Raw genomic sequence first — 15,100 nt, 5'->3', positions numbered from 1 at the left:
CCACATTTTCATTTCTCTGTCGCTGATTTTTATAACTGTGACCGGAAATAAAACATTATTGATTCTTAGATTGGTGTGGCAAATCAAGACCAGTTTTGGGAAAAACAACCTTCTTATACAATATATCATTGCCTCCTCAACAATGGAACACTCAACAACAGCAATTAAATCTATCTGAATCAATCAAATAGTCATCCATCAAACTTAACTCAGAACCCTGAACCTAAGTTAGAAAATAAATACTAATATATCATGTAAAGTCTTAGGGGCTGAGGAGCAGCATTACAGTACCATAACAGAACAGGTTGCTCAGGCATAAGACCTTATAAATACCCATTAAAATGGAATGAAATGGAATATATAATTTAGGCCAAGGCCAAGCACTGGGCTCTATAAGGTCATTCAGCACTGAAAGTGAATTTTGACAGTAAAAAAAGGTCTGAAAGGTGTAACAGGAAGAAAACCTCATAGTTGTGCGCAAATTGTAGAGGTGGAAAGTGAGATGGAAGAAAGGAGAATATGAATGGAGGCACAAAATGAAAGGGGATTGCAGCCAGGGGGCTGAAGGGACATTGCAAAGAACCTCCTTAAGCAATGCCCTACAATGCAGCGTGACAGGAACACTGATGGAACTACCCTCTTCTATAGGTACTCCATTAAATCACAGGAGCAACATTAAACCCGCACTGGAGTAAATCAATCAGAACTAAAGGAGGGTGACTTGCAGCCTTCAAACGAACACACCGTGAACTGTGGTTTAGCTTCTCGTCACTCTTTCCTTGGGGTGAAACTTTCCGTATTCAGGAGACTCTGATTTCTCTGCATAATAAGTAGTCTGAACTAGTTACTACTGCAAACTTGTTCGAACTACTGTGAGAAAGCTGACAGCAAACAGCAGCCCCCATACAGAAATGGGGCAAAGCTGAAGATGAAGAAGAAGAAACAGCTGATGTTGGAGCTCAATCTGGAAGATTACTAAAACTTTGTTATTGACAGCAATTTATCATCTGTTTTTTCCGTCAAAATCAGGACACAAATGAAGTTCTTGCAGGTGAGGTTATTCACACCATTGCCCCCTCACATAAAAAAACCTATCAAAATCCTCTGAAACTGCTTTGCTCAGTTCATCAAAATCTTTCTTGCCCAAGACAATATCATACAAAGGGAAAACATATCTTGCAATGAATTTGATTGCAGTATAATCTTGTAATCAGAATTTTAAACCCATTCTCCATTGCCTTCCCAGGCTTCTCATATTCTGGTTTGTTAAAAGGTTAACAAGCTCCACACAATGTGTTTGCCCTTCCATTCTGTGCACGAGTCTTAGAAGGCTGAGATTATGGGCCTCATATTCTTACTAATTTCCATACCTCTGGCAATCAAACACAATTATAATAAAATAATTTTATTCGGAAAATGCTCCAAAGGCGCGAGATAACTATAAAACGTAAACAATTATGAGAGGTATTCAAGAGCTCAGAGAATGCAACCATTACTTCAGGCAAAACTTATACAGGTGAATTTCATCGCTGTTATACACTTCGTGGATGGTCTTCAATGGGTATTTTCGTTTTGTGAAATACTGGTCCATCAGTTCGAAAAACTTTTTCTGCAGGTGCAGTTTGTTTCAGAGGTCCGTTCCTCGTAGCTCAGTAGGATGGTTGTGTGCGAGCCAGATATACTCCTCAGCGTTGAAATGAGGGGTTCCAGAGACTGAAATTAGAGTATACGATTACTAAAACTCAAATATTATAATGCTGTGATTATAATAAAAATTTACATAGGTCCATCAAGAAAACCTTAAAAGGCAATGAGCTTACACATACAGGATTTATAAGATTTTCACTGCAACATTTTCGCTGTCACATAGTTTACTTAGTGTAATGAGGAGACCGAAGTTTTAAAAGTATGTGTAGAAAATTTCTTGTTATATTAACAATATACAAGACTGAAAAGGTTGCACGAAGATAAGAAAAAATTAGTTGTTACAGCCTGGATGAAGTGGAGATTGTCAAAATATTGACAACTACGAAAAGCTCATGAGTTCCCATAATGCCTGCTTTATTCTAGAGGATACCACCAACACAGCTTCTGTTTAATTTGACCACAGGCACGTGAATCTTGAGACTGGTTCCTCCTGTGATAACACTTGACACCTCTAGGGTCTGGGCTCTTCAGCATGGTTGTCTTGGCTGGTGACACAAAGCAGCAATAACATGGAGACCAGAAACAGTAGTCTCAAAAGTGCATATACCTTTAGTTGCCAATAAGCCCTGCTACTCTCATGAGGTCTTCATGACTCATCCATTGAAAATAACAATTTTATCTTGAAAAGTTCTGAGAGGTGAAACATACAATTCATCTCTCACATCCCTGCCGCACTGGTTTAGAGACATACTAACTGGCTGCTAAATGAAGTATATGTCCATTTGTACCTTCATCTGATCACGTTTACAATCACTTAATCAAGTGTGGTCATTTACCTAATCGTTGTTCAGCTGAGGAAACTTCATTCAGTCTAATAAAAAAGAATTGACCCATCATTCTGAAAGTATTTTGATATGCACAGTTAACAGAAAATAATGGCATTTTCCTGGATGTTAGCTGAGCATAAAAACAGTATTTGGTGAAATACGTTGTCTAGCATTGGGGTTTCTTCCTTACATGTAGCCTTACTCTCGGAAGACTGAATGCAGACTTGGCAGGTGTGTTTTCATGACTGCCCGCTGTCCCTCTGGCGTTGTTAAGAACACTACTGCCCTAAATGGAAAACTGCAGCACCTGCAAATTTTCGAAATTGAGATATGCCACCTATTGGGCTGGTGAAACACTAACACACAAGTTACTGCAGTTTCAGAATGATTCTTCAATGCTTTATTTAGGGGGTCCCATTTTAAACATCTGCAAAATCCATAGTAAGGCATGGGAAAACTGCAGTATCTACCATTTTTCTCAGTTTTGTATTTTTCCAGATCTGGCAGTCTTCCATTTTAGGCAGACTACGTGACAATAATCTGTGTTTCTCGGTGACATTCACTAAAAATATCAATCACTCTGTGATATCTGATGATGGTACAATTTATTTATTTAGGGTCTCCTTTATGCCATCAGCAGCTGTACCAAATGTTCAAATTTGGTGACGTTCAGCACGCTGTACAGCATATTGAGAATTACCAACTGGAACCACCCAACAACTGGACTTCATAGGGAGAGTAACACCAACAGCATACCTTATGCATTGCCATGTAGACAGTGCTACAGATTCTTTTAATGTCTCTGTAATCATGAAGCGGTCAGCAGGTCCTTCATGTAGTATTCAGAATTTCTCATTATCTTCATTGTGTCAAGCTGTCCCGCTACCATTCAGTTTCTTGTAGACTATATCTTGGTGCATTGGAAAGTATATTATATACTTGAAATACCAAGCAGTCCCACTGTCTCTTCTTAGTCAATACAGAATGCGTCTTTCAAGATCTGCTGTAAGTAACCATTGCCTTGTTACACATTACCATGACTGCTGTCCTTCAGCTACAAGAAAAAGGAAAAGTGGGAATTCTGACTTCTTGTCAGCTACAGTCATAGCCCAAACTCCTTCAAAAACAAAGCCTAAAAGAAAACAGAATGATGTGAAACATCTAGAAATTGTTTCCTTCTGCCAGCCCTGGTAGACACAGGAAGCATAAGATACCGGGAAGAGAATCTGTCCATGATTTCTCTGACACACAGTGGATGAAATCAAACTCATAAACAGACTTCTTGTATTCCTTCCCAGGTCACAAAACCAACAAAGTGTGGGAATACTCAAGAATATGGCATATGCATTCATTGGTTACCCAGAAAACTAACCATGTTAAAATATCTTACATTATGTAACTTTCCAACTAAATGGAGTATGCAGTAATATTTTGAAGATGGCAGCACCCCTTGCATATACGTACACAAACCCAATACTTCTTTCTCTTTTACTGTCATATTTAACACAAAGGCCAGCGAGGATTGGTAACCAACACTTTCAGCATATACTGACTTTGCCCATCAATCACTATATAACTTTATACACATGCACAAAGAGAAAAAAGAAATAGTAACAAAGATCGGAAGTGATGTCCCTTGCACAGCGTAAATCAAGCGAGAATATATTGATGTTGTGTAATTATGAGTAACAGGTTACTCTCAAATGAGTACAATATTCACCTGACACTCGTGACTCCCTTTGCCAACTCAACTTTTTCTTGAACAACACAGCACAAAGCCAGGGAAGTATGCAATAAGTAAAATAAGTTTGAACATTGTACAGTACATATAGTTAATTTTTTTAGTCAACCCAGAAGACAAGAAAGTGCGAGGTTACTGATATCCAAAAGAGGACTAAATTATGGAATGGAGACATGAAACCAAGTTGAACTACAAAGGAAATTCAACAATGTAGTAACATGACTGGTGAATCCCACTTCAGAACCAAATAAGCAGAGACTGGAATCAGTTTGTTCTACTGGACGGAGGATTTCCAGAGTCATGCTACATGATATCACTCCACAAATAACCTCAATCAAAATCTGTTTTGGTTTGAAACCCACCACAAATGACAAAGAAGACTTTGTTAAGCCATAGGTTTGTATATACCTATGGCTACAATCATTGCAGGATAATTATTCTTTAAAGTAAGCCTGAAAGTTTCATTAATAATGACACTAGTTAAGAGATTCATAAAAATTCTACAATACATGAATGAAAACTTGATGTGGGTATTCTTACCTGTTCATAGTAAAATGCAATCTGCAACGAGAGAATCACTTTGGGGTTTATCGATGGCATCGATGTGTTCTTTATTGCCCCACTCCAAAACCTTAGCTTTCACCTGGTCTTACGATGTATGATTCTCCTTGATGTTTTTCTCCATCAAGTGGACAAATTCTGGAAGATCAGTAATGGTTACCTGTGATGCCCTAAAAAAAAAGATAAAGCAATTTACAACAATAAACATCAATTGCAAATAACTTTTCAAACAATATTCCCTATAATAAATATTTTAAATAGACCTTAATTGCACGTTCTGGCTTCTGGTACACAAATTAATGGTATGTTTTCCTAGAGGACTGGATCCAGGTACATTGCTTTATTACGTTTACAGACCCACCAGTAAATATAAGTGAAGTACGATCACAAACAGCAATATCTACATCAACACCTCAGGTCACTAAAATTCAAATCACCTCATTAACAAGTGCCCCTGTTTATGGTGCAACATGAACCATGTCAGTAAGATGAAAAGACTCTAGCTATCAGTTTCTCTAACTCCAAAACTATAATAAAAATGAACTTGCATCTGTCAATAAGAAAGCATCCTAGTAATGCACGTGAAAAGTACAGCTTATGTAGGATATAGAATGTGCTTCCTCTGAAACATAGTTATTATCATAATATCTGTTTGTGGAAACAAGTCAAACTTAAAAACACAATATCTTGAGAACAGCTCTGTTTTTCGTACTGAATATCCCATTTAAAAAATGCGACTCGGCAAAGTTTAGCTTTATTATGAGTTTATACTCATTTTAAAACTAAGAACACTTCAGAAACAGGGCACACTAGAAACTAGTATACAGTACTTAAAAAATTACTGCATAAAATCAAAGTAAACATATTTTCTAAAAGGAATAAGCACGACATTACCCTAAAAAGAGCCGCAGCTAAACCAATGAATCCGGGTTCCAGCTCCAAGTTCCACAACGCTGCAACCTGCCACAACATTTTTTCTGGTTCTGCAAAGTTTTAGTAGTTTTAGCAAATTCAACACATAACACAATCTAGTCACAATCTGGTACTGTTTGTGTACTATGTATGATATCAAAATAGTACACAACTATATGCATAAGTTCTATGTTGTTAGTATTGCTTAATTCAAAGCTGATACACGCTACTTTTTCAAAAAAATGCCAACAAGAAAATCACATAAATTTTGCTAGTACTGTAAAAAAATTACACAAAATTGATTCACAAACAATCAGCAAACAAGAAAATCTATGCATCTTCAAAGTTTCACAACAATACGCAATGCAATATTAACACATAAGGATATAGGTCAGATATATTAACCTGAACCACAAATACAATATTTTCAACGCTCAACACTTTTGCAATATGGAGGCAAATAGTAGTACATGTACAAGTAATATGCAGCTATTGATAGCACACAGTTGACCCCCGGTATTCGTGGGGATGCATTCCACTTCCCATAAAATAGCCCAAATCTGCGTAATACTTAAAACCCTCTAAAAATGCTTATACCTGAATATTTCAATAGCTTTATCACAAAAAGTGCATTTAGTCACGAAAATATGAAAATACAGTAATTTGTGAATATTTCCCTATGAAAATATACCAAATAGGCAAATTTTCAGCGAATAATGTGTACATATGTTCAGAGAAATCCTCGAATACATGAGGCTGCAAATTCGGAACCGTGAATAGCGGGGTCCACTGTAATACAAAAATTATTACATAAATAATGAAATTAAGACGATATCAAAAACACAAAAATGAAAAAGCAGTCAGGAAAAAACAGTAAAAAGCAAACATGCACTTGAAAACAACTGAGTAACTTGAATTGACAGTTGTAAAGAAAAAAATGTTAAAAGAATAGAATATGTACTGCTATTTTAATCACCTGTTCAATAAAACTTATAGATATATAAAATATCATGAGTCCAAAAATCTAACTACCATAGCCTCCACAGACCCCCACCCTGGAGAAAAAAAATTTTGACGCTACATAATATAAAAAGCAAAATGAAAGGTTGTAACATTGAGTCTAGCACGCACCATATAGGCAAGGCCTATGCCCTACCAGGTAACTACAGGTATGCTTCTATACATCAAGAATCTAGCATGGCAAAACTGAAGACTAGCCTACTAGCTAACTGGGCCCTCTGATTCGGTAATTATCAGCTTAATGCTAATATGTGCAAAATAGGTGCCGTGTTCAGTACATGATTGAAGATGAATGTAAAAACATAAAGAAAATGCTGTAAATATTATAAACACAAATAAAAGGCATATAAACAAGGGCGTAGTGTAGAGGATACTAAACAGGTTCCAGCAGACAAAAACAAACTTAACCTTTTCCTAGAATGCCAAGTCCTGACTTAACTAGCCTTATCTTCCTAACCTGATTCTAGGTGCCATGCCCTGACCTGGCGCTTGGGGGTGGGGGCCTTGCCACCCCTGGACCTCAGAGTAACAATAAAACATAAGAAACCATGGACTAGAGCCTGATCCAGTTGTTCTGCAAATTACGCTTTTTTAAATATCATAAACACAAAACAAAATGCATAAAAATAAAACAACAAACATTAAAATTTTATAAATTGCCCAGAAGACTCCCTCCAGCCATTTATGCATGAAAAACCACTTGGGTTTTTCATGCAAAATAACTAGGAAATGATAGGACACTAAAAGAACCTAAAAACCTAAAAATGCCAACCTGACATAACCTAGGGGTTTGCCGTATTAGCCATGGAGGGGGAGGGCACTGTCAGCCTTATAAGTCATAATTAGATTAAAGTTTTATTTATCATTTGTGCATGGTGTTTATAAGGTTCAAAATAACAAGAATGAGAGCTCTTTAAAAAAACGTAGTTACAATTTCATTTCACGTATTGGCAACTTATACAACAATACCATGCCGCAGTAGTCGTTTTCAGTTTTACCTCTAGCCTAATTAACGGCGTCTCCCCTCTTTAATCTATAAAGTCTCCTGGGATAAAGCTGCTGAAAAAAAGGGCGGAGACGCCATTAACGCAGATCAATAAGTCAACAAAGAAAATTAATATATACTAACTTCTCGATGCCTCTCCAGGTACTTGGCAGCGACGAGGGCTGCGTCCCACACGACGCATCCAACATCTCCTTCATTTTCCTGGTAGATGCAGAGAGTCTTGTTAATGTCCTCAAATTCCACCTCTCGGACGAACATGATTCGCCAAATTACGTCCCAGCTGCCTACGACGACGTTACGGGCATGAATGACGGCATTACACGAAATTTGCCTTTGAAGTCAACTGTCATGGTTGGGCCTTAGATCCGTGTTAGTATCTGGTGCATGTTTTTGTAGTATTTACTCTATTTATTTGAGTATAATTAATTATTTTAAATTTTTTCACATATATTCATGTTATTTATAATATTTTGATACTAATTTGCTGATTATATTTGGTATTTAATTAATAAAATATCTATATTATAACCTGATTATAAAAGTAGTTGTTTACGTTTCGGATTCATCATCATCTTCTTCTTCTTCTCGGTTGTGTTGAAGACGTCGAACTTTTGCCGCCAAAATGTCATGCCAGCTCAGTTCAGTTAACCTAAAACAACAAAGTGTAACTAAACTTGATGAGTTTTTTGTGGTACAAATTAGTGATTCTAAATTAGCAATTCAAAATTCTATTAATCAAATATGTTTCTCTGATAAGTGGTTTAAGAGAAATTTTAATTCAAGGTTGCTCACATATATATATATATATATATACATATATATATATATATATATATATATATATATATATATATATATATATATATATATACTAATATTACTAAAGGACCTCATTCAAACTGGATGGTATCTAATGGAGTTTTTATTCAAAAGTTACAAGCTTTCTTGGACAAACAGTCCAACTTTTGAATAAAAACTCCATTAGATACCATCCAGTTTGAATGAGGTCACTTAATAATTCTACTAATGCACAGAACAATTGTGTATGTGATGTGTTAATATATATATATATATATATATATATATATATATATATATATATATATATATATATATATATATATATATGTATATATGTGTGTTGTGTGAATATATATATATATATATATATATATATATATATATATATATATATATATATATATATATATAGTATATATACCTGTGTGCGTGTGTGTAGATATGTATGTATGTATGTATGTATGTATGTATGTATGTATGTATGTATGTATGTATGTATGTATGTAAATAAAGTAACCAACATCTCACAGCACATAAACAGAACAAAAACGGATAACTGCTTTTGAAGAAATTACTGTCAATGTTGGAAAGGTATGAGTTAAATGAGGTAATGTATCACATAAACGTGAGTCATAGCACTGTTACTTTTTATAAGCTAATCTGAATGATATCATTTGTTATCTAACACTTAAAACCTGGCTGTCTTTAGTACATGCAAACCTACTTCAGGGCCCAGCATTGGGTAAAAGAACACGAATGTCTTCTTCAACTGAAGGGAGACTTTCTGGCTCAGAATATATGTATTGTGCGATTAGTCTATCACAATATCTCGCGGCACACTATGATTCTATGAAACTCCATTTGGATTAGATATAGGTCTAGAGTCCATACTCTCCTAGGGCCTTTAATCTCCATACTCTTGTGACTTTGCTTTATTCGCCTCGATTCCCCAGCTGGGACACAAAGACCTTTCTAGAACAACGATTTTATAATGTTTATTTTGGTATATAATGCAACGCTTCATCGAAATGTCCTGTCTCAAACTGCCGTTTACAGATTTCCTTCTATAAATTTCTAAACCTTCTTCTTTCAGTACCTTGTAGGGACAGAATGAGACAACTGGAGAACCTTCTACAGTAAAATTGGAAGAGGAAGATGACACTGTGAAGATGGAAGTAGGGGCGGGAAATCGACGATGAATTAAACTTTGAAACAGATTAAAAATGCCTGAGAATTTTCAGCAAAATAATAATTTTAGTTTTCGTAATTGTAAGAGTGTGTACCTTGCACTAATGGGATAAAACAATGCAGTACTTATAGAGACCATTTTCGTTCCCAAACATAATGATTTACCAGTTCAGCAGGAAATGGATAGAGATAGGAGAGAGAGAAAGAGAGGACACAGACACCTGCTCACAGGTGCAGCACATGTTCCTTGTGAGGGCGGAAGCTATTCACCATTATGAGGAGATGATAATAATCACAGTTGGGTGTGGTTTCTTTTGCACTGTTTACTCAGTGGAAAACTGCTGAAAACATGGAGTGTATTATCACAGGAACATTTCTTATGAGGTATCTAGAGTACCAGACTTCCCGGAGAACGACGAATTAGAATAAGAATTTGGGCCAAAGGCCAAGCCTGGACCAATGAGGTCATTCCAGCCCTAAAAGAAATTGACTTGGTGAAAAGGTCTGAAAGGTGTATGAGGAGGAAAACCTCGCAGCGGCACCATGAATCAACTGTCAGGGAGATTTGAAGAAAGCACAAGATGGACGAAAGGAATTTGAACGGGAGGTGACACAAAGGAATGGGAGGTTACGCTGCAAGAACAACTCCAAAGCAATAACACAGTGCAGATGAGGTTACTGAAGTCACTAGTGTGGCGAATCATTTTGACCATTTCTTCGACAGTTAGAGTTAAAGAATCCGCGGCAATGTTGATATAAGACTTTGAGTTACGACTGAAGTGAAAAGGTTCGGGAGTTCAAATCGTGATATTAATGTCTGTTGACTGCTGTAGATAACCAGATAGATCTAAGCCCAATTGTCACCTGCTGATAATAAATGCTTCTCACATGTTAACAGCAATGTTTCTGCGCTGATTCCTGAGTCTGCATTTTTTCATTTGTCTCCAGACGTTAAGTAATTCACAGAACTCCGGTAATTTCTCGAAAACAGATAAAATAAAGATCTGAAGGTAGGACTAATTAAATCCTGAACAAGAATCTTGGTCCCCTACTTTTCTAAATCTTTGTGTATCCATTTTCTGAAATTATCAGTTCTATGAATAACATCAGATTTACATGAATACATCACAGTGTTCGGTCTGATTCTGGAGAAGAATCTTAGGCCCCTTCCTAGATTTTTATTTCATCCGTTTTCTGAGAAATTACTGGAGGTCTGTGAAATATTTAACGTTAGATTTACATGAACACATCGCCGGTATTCGACAAAGATAGCCGCAGATCAGTGAAACTCATGCATGACAAAAAATAACGCGGTGTCATTGTAACTTTGCCAATCTTCGTACATTACTTTCCGGTGGTAGATTTTCCATGTGGCTTGGCCTAGTTTCATGGCGTCAGGATGGGAAGAACTTTAGGCTAATATATAAATATATATGACTTTTGTAGTGAGGTGGGGAGCGTTTTCCATTAGTTAACCAAGTCAAAGAAATCATTATATATATATATACATTTGGTTGGTAGCCGTGTATAGCAAAGAAATCACACAAAAAATTAGAAAGATAAAGCGGTTGCATTGCATGCACGACTAACTTAGAGCAAACAACGCTGGTCTGGTATGAAATTTGAAATTGATCACGATACAAAATCAACCACGAATTCGTTGTAAAGCTATGAATGATAAAAACGACAATTGCAATGTATATATACGATTCGTGGGAAATGAAATCAGTAGTTCTTTGTCTGAACAAATACGCTTTTCTCTTTGTTATATGAGAGGGTAAGAGAACTATAATTGCATACTACTGTTCATTTCAAGGTCATGCTTGATTTACAAGTGGAGGAACTACGACCAAAATAGAACCAACTCTCTCTCTCTCTCTCTCTCTCTCTCTCTCTCTCTCTCTCTCTCTCTCTCTCTCTCTCTCTCTCTCTCTCTCATTGTTATAAAATCCAGTTGCATCACTTTATATGATTATGGATACTAACACCTGCCTCTCTTTCACTTTCTCACATCTCTCTCTCTCTCTCTCTCTCTCTCTCTCTCTCTCTCTCTCTCTCTCTCTCTCTCTCTCTCTCTCTCTCTCCCTTATGAAAGCAGGTAAGTAATTGCTAAAATGAAAAAAATATTTTTGCCAGCTGGAAAAAGCAACGTTGACAACATTAGTTCAGCGTTGCCATTTTCCTGTGAACACACAACCCTCACTAGACCTATATTTGTGTGCATGTGTGCGTGCGTGCGTGTGAGTGTGTGTGTGTCTCTGTGTGACTGTGTGAGTGAATGAGGGCCAAATCTACTGCCATGGCCGTGACAGACAAACTTTCACTCACACGCACAACAAATCTTGCAAAAATCCTTGCAATAATTGCGTGACACATTTGACCAGAGCTCTCAACGCTTATTCAGCGGAGATTATTGTACCAGTATATATATGTCTGTTCTAGGTCTTTTTATACCGTTGTTTATTGCTGTGGTTTTTCTTTCTCTGTGAATATTTAGGGGTTGGAGATTTAGGGTTATATAGACGTTCTATAAAATAGAATAGTTGTTTTCTTGGTACACTCTGTTTTAGAAAAGAATTGTTGTCATTTGAGGAATGTCATATAGTCCTTGAATATGAGTTCTCTCTCTCTCTCTCTCTCTCTCTCTCTCTCTCTCTCTCTCTCTCTCTCTCTCTCTCTCTCTCTCTCTTCATTTATCGTATTACTCTCATGTTCCATACAAACGCACCCAAAATTTATGTGTAATCCCCATCTGTCATTTATATGAGCTTTCTTTGTAAACTTTCTTTTATATTTCTTCAGTCTGCTAAGTAAAGGACGACAGTCGAAAGGCCTCGCAGCACTCCAGTGTTTCTCTTTCCTTCGTGGATTTTGTCTTTATTCATATATACTCATCACGTTCCACAGCAAAAAAAAAAAAAAATTAAATAACCCTTATTTACAGCGGCTTTGAAAGCAATTCAATTCGTATACCATTAATGAACTGTTTATCAACTGCTTATCGGAAAGCGGCCTTGGAAAACATGGCGCAGAAATCTGAGACTATCCAAACACTACTGTAGTCCTCCTAAAGAACCTGCTTTATCATTATTTGCTTTTGGAAAGCACAGGCAATAAGCGACTGTAATATATGTTCTGAAGGATTTTATATATATATATATATATATATATATATATATATATATATATATATATATATATATATATATATATATATATATATGACCGTGAAATATTTTCTGTTGAGACAGAATTCCGTCAAATTTTTCCCTGAGGAGAGAGACAGTTTGGTCTCCGAAATATAGCCTTTATTTTCCACATTTTGGGGTTTCTTTGGGCTCCCTTATATTTGATAAATATATATATATATATATGTGTGTGTGTGTGTGTGTGTGTGTGTGTGTGTGTGTGTGTGTGTGTGTGTAACTGTACGTGTCTCTGTAGTCGTTTGAAGGATTATTTACATCGACAAAAGACGCAAGCATCATCACAAGGTTTCAAATCCTCTTCAATGCCTTTCTGAACACGTCCTCATTAATAATAATAATAATAATAATAATAATAATAATAATAATAATAATAATAATAATAATAATAATCTTCATTTGGATAAGCGAGGTTTTTATTAAAGGGCCTTGTCCAATTTATCGTTCAGGCAACTCCGTATGGAACTGTATAACTATCTATACATGTTTTTGTCTTTTATAAAGAGTTTCCTATCGTTCTTGTTACAGTTTTAAACATCGTATAGATGTTCAATACATAAAGCATTCTTCGCTTTCTGAATGTACACTCGAGTATATTTTTCGGCGTGCCACGTATCAATATTGAACATGAAAAGCATTTATAATTATTGTCGTGAATAACAGGGAGTTTTCTTTTCATTAGAAATCTATAGTTTCATTTTGAAAATGTTGTTGATACATGTTTCTCTTTGTTATACAAAGAAGGATGTTTCCTTCTAGATAGACCTGTTGATTCTGCAATATATATATATATATATATATATAAATATATATATATATATATATATATATATATATATATATATATATATATATATATATATATATATACCAGTATATATATATATATTATACATATATATATAAAGTCTTCCTGGGCCTCTGTAGGCTCATAGGGCAGGCGCTGATCTCCTGATATATATATATATAAAACACTTCTATGCAAGTCAGATATCTTCACCATTGTCCGGTAAATTACTTTCAGAAGACTTAACGAAAAATCCACATGAAACATCTGCCATAACCGTGAGTAATGTTAGCGAAGCATCTGTCGGCATTTATCAACCTTTTACGGCGGCGCGCACAGGTGTGCCAGCGGGTTAGAGAGTTACAAGTGTACACACCAACGCAAGTGCACAAAAGAGGAATGTCGAGGAAGCCCGTATACGTGTACAGACTGTACGGACTGCATGTCCGTCGAACGAAAAAGGTCTTTTGGAGTCTATTCAATGTATAGTCGTTTCGCCATTAGGACTTCAAAAGCCGAATTGGAATTAGAATGTTATTGGAATGTACTGGGCAAAGCCCAAAGAATGGGACCTGCAAGGTCATTCAGCGCCGAAAGGGGTATTGAGAGAGCTGAGAGTAACGGTTTGAAAGGTGTGACGGGAGGAAAACCACCCAGATGTACTATGAAACAATTCTTAGGAGAGGGTGGAAGGCAGTGAGATGGAATTAAAAGAATATGAAAGGACGTACAGTAGAAGGAATGAATGAAAGGGGCTGCAGCTCCTATAGGGGCCTCAGGAAGGCACGCTACAAGGAACCTCAAGTAATGCCCTCAGTACAGTATGAGGCGCTCTGGCGGAAATACCCCTCTACGGGGTTCAAAGGACGAAAGAATATGCGGTTTTAGCTCTGACGGGTCTCCGCGTTTGATTCTGAAATCGTTCGACGTTGTTTCCACAGCAATTGTTTGCGTTTCTTCCTAAAGTTAGCCTAAAGGAGCGCCCACACTGCACTGAAGCATGTCAGAAGCACGTGTGTATAGGCCTGACTTATCACCTGCAAGTGACAAACAAGTTGAAAAACTTGAAAAACACGATCATCTAGTACCCGCCAAAGATCGTCCTTCTCCGCTACATGTAAGCGATAAATCGAAGAGGTGTGATTACTGAATGTTTAATTGCAGTGTGGCTGACGCACACCCTCTCTATGGCACCTAGGGGTTGAACGAGTGGCTTGCCTGACGAAGAAACCTGGGCAGGAATCACGTATGCCCTTCGAACGTGCGCTAGAAAACATTAACAAAGGTGCCCCTTACCCAAAACTGCTGCCAGAAAACGTGGACATAATTTCATCTCCCAGTAAAATGCGACTTTTCTGTATAGTGTATAACGCTATATGAAACTTTCAGCCAAGCCCCAAGAAA

At 36.7% G+C, this 15,100-nt stretch overlaps 1 protein-coding gene and 1 pseudogene across 1 annotated transcript in view; one reads left to right on the top strand and one right to left on the bottom strand.

Annotated features, from left to right (window-relative positions):
* The window catches only part of LOC136847958 (breast cancer anti-estrogen resistance protein 3 homolog), a 485,533-nt gene that overhangs the window by 309,310 nt on the left and 161,123 nt on the right, over positions 1-15,100 (top strand).
* On the bottom strand, positions 1,493-8,044 carry LOC136841743 (protein N-lysine methyltransferase METTL21D-like; annotated as a pseudogene).

Source organism: Macrobrachium rosenbergii, chromosome 1 (genome assembly GCF_040412425.1).
Source record: "Macrobrachium rosenbergii isolate ZJJX-2024 chromosome 1, ASM4041242v1, whole genome shotgun sequence".
In the NCBI taxonomy this organism is placed as follows: Eukaryota; Metazoa; Arthropoda; class Malacostraca; order Decapoda; family Palaemonidae; genus Macrobrachium; species Macrobrachium rosenbergii.
The sequence above is the reverse complement of the archived record's forward strand: the minus strand, read 5'-3'. Positions and strand labels throughout refer to the sequence as shown.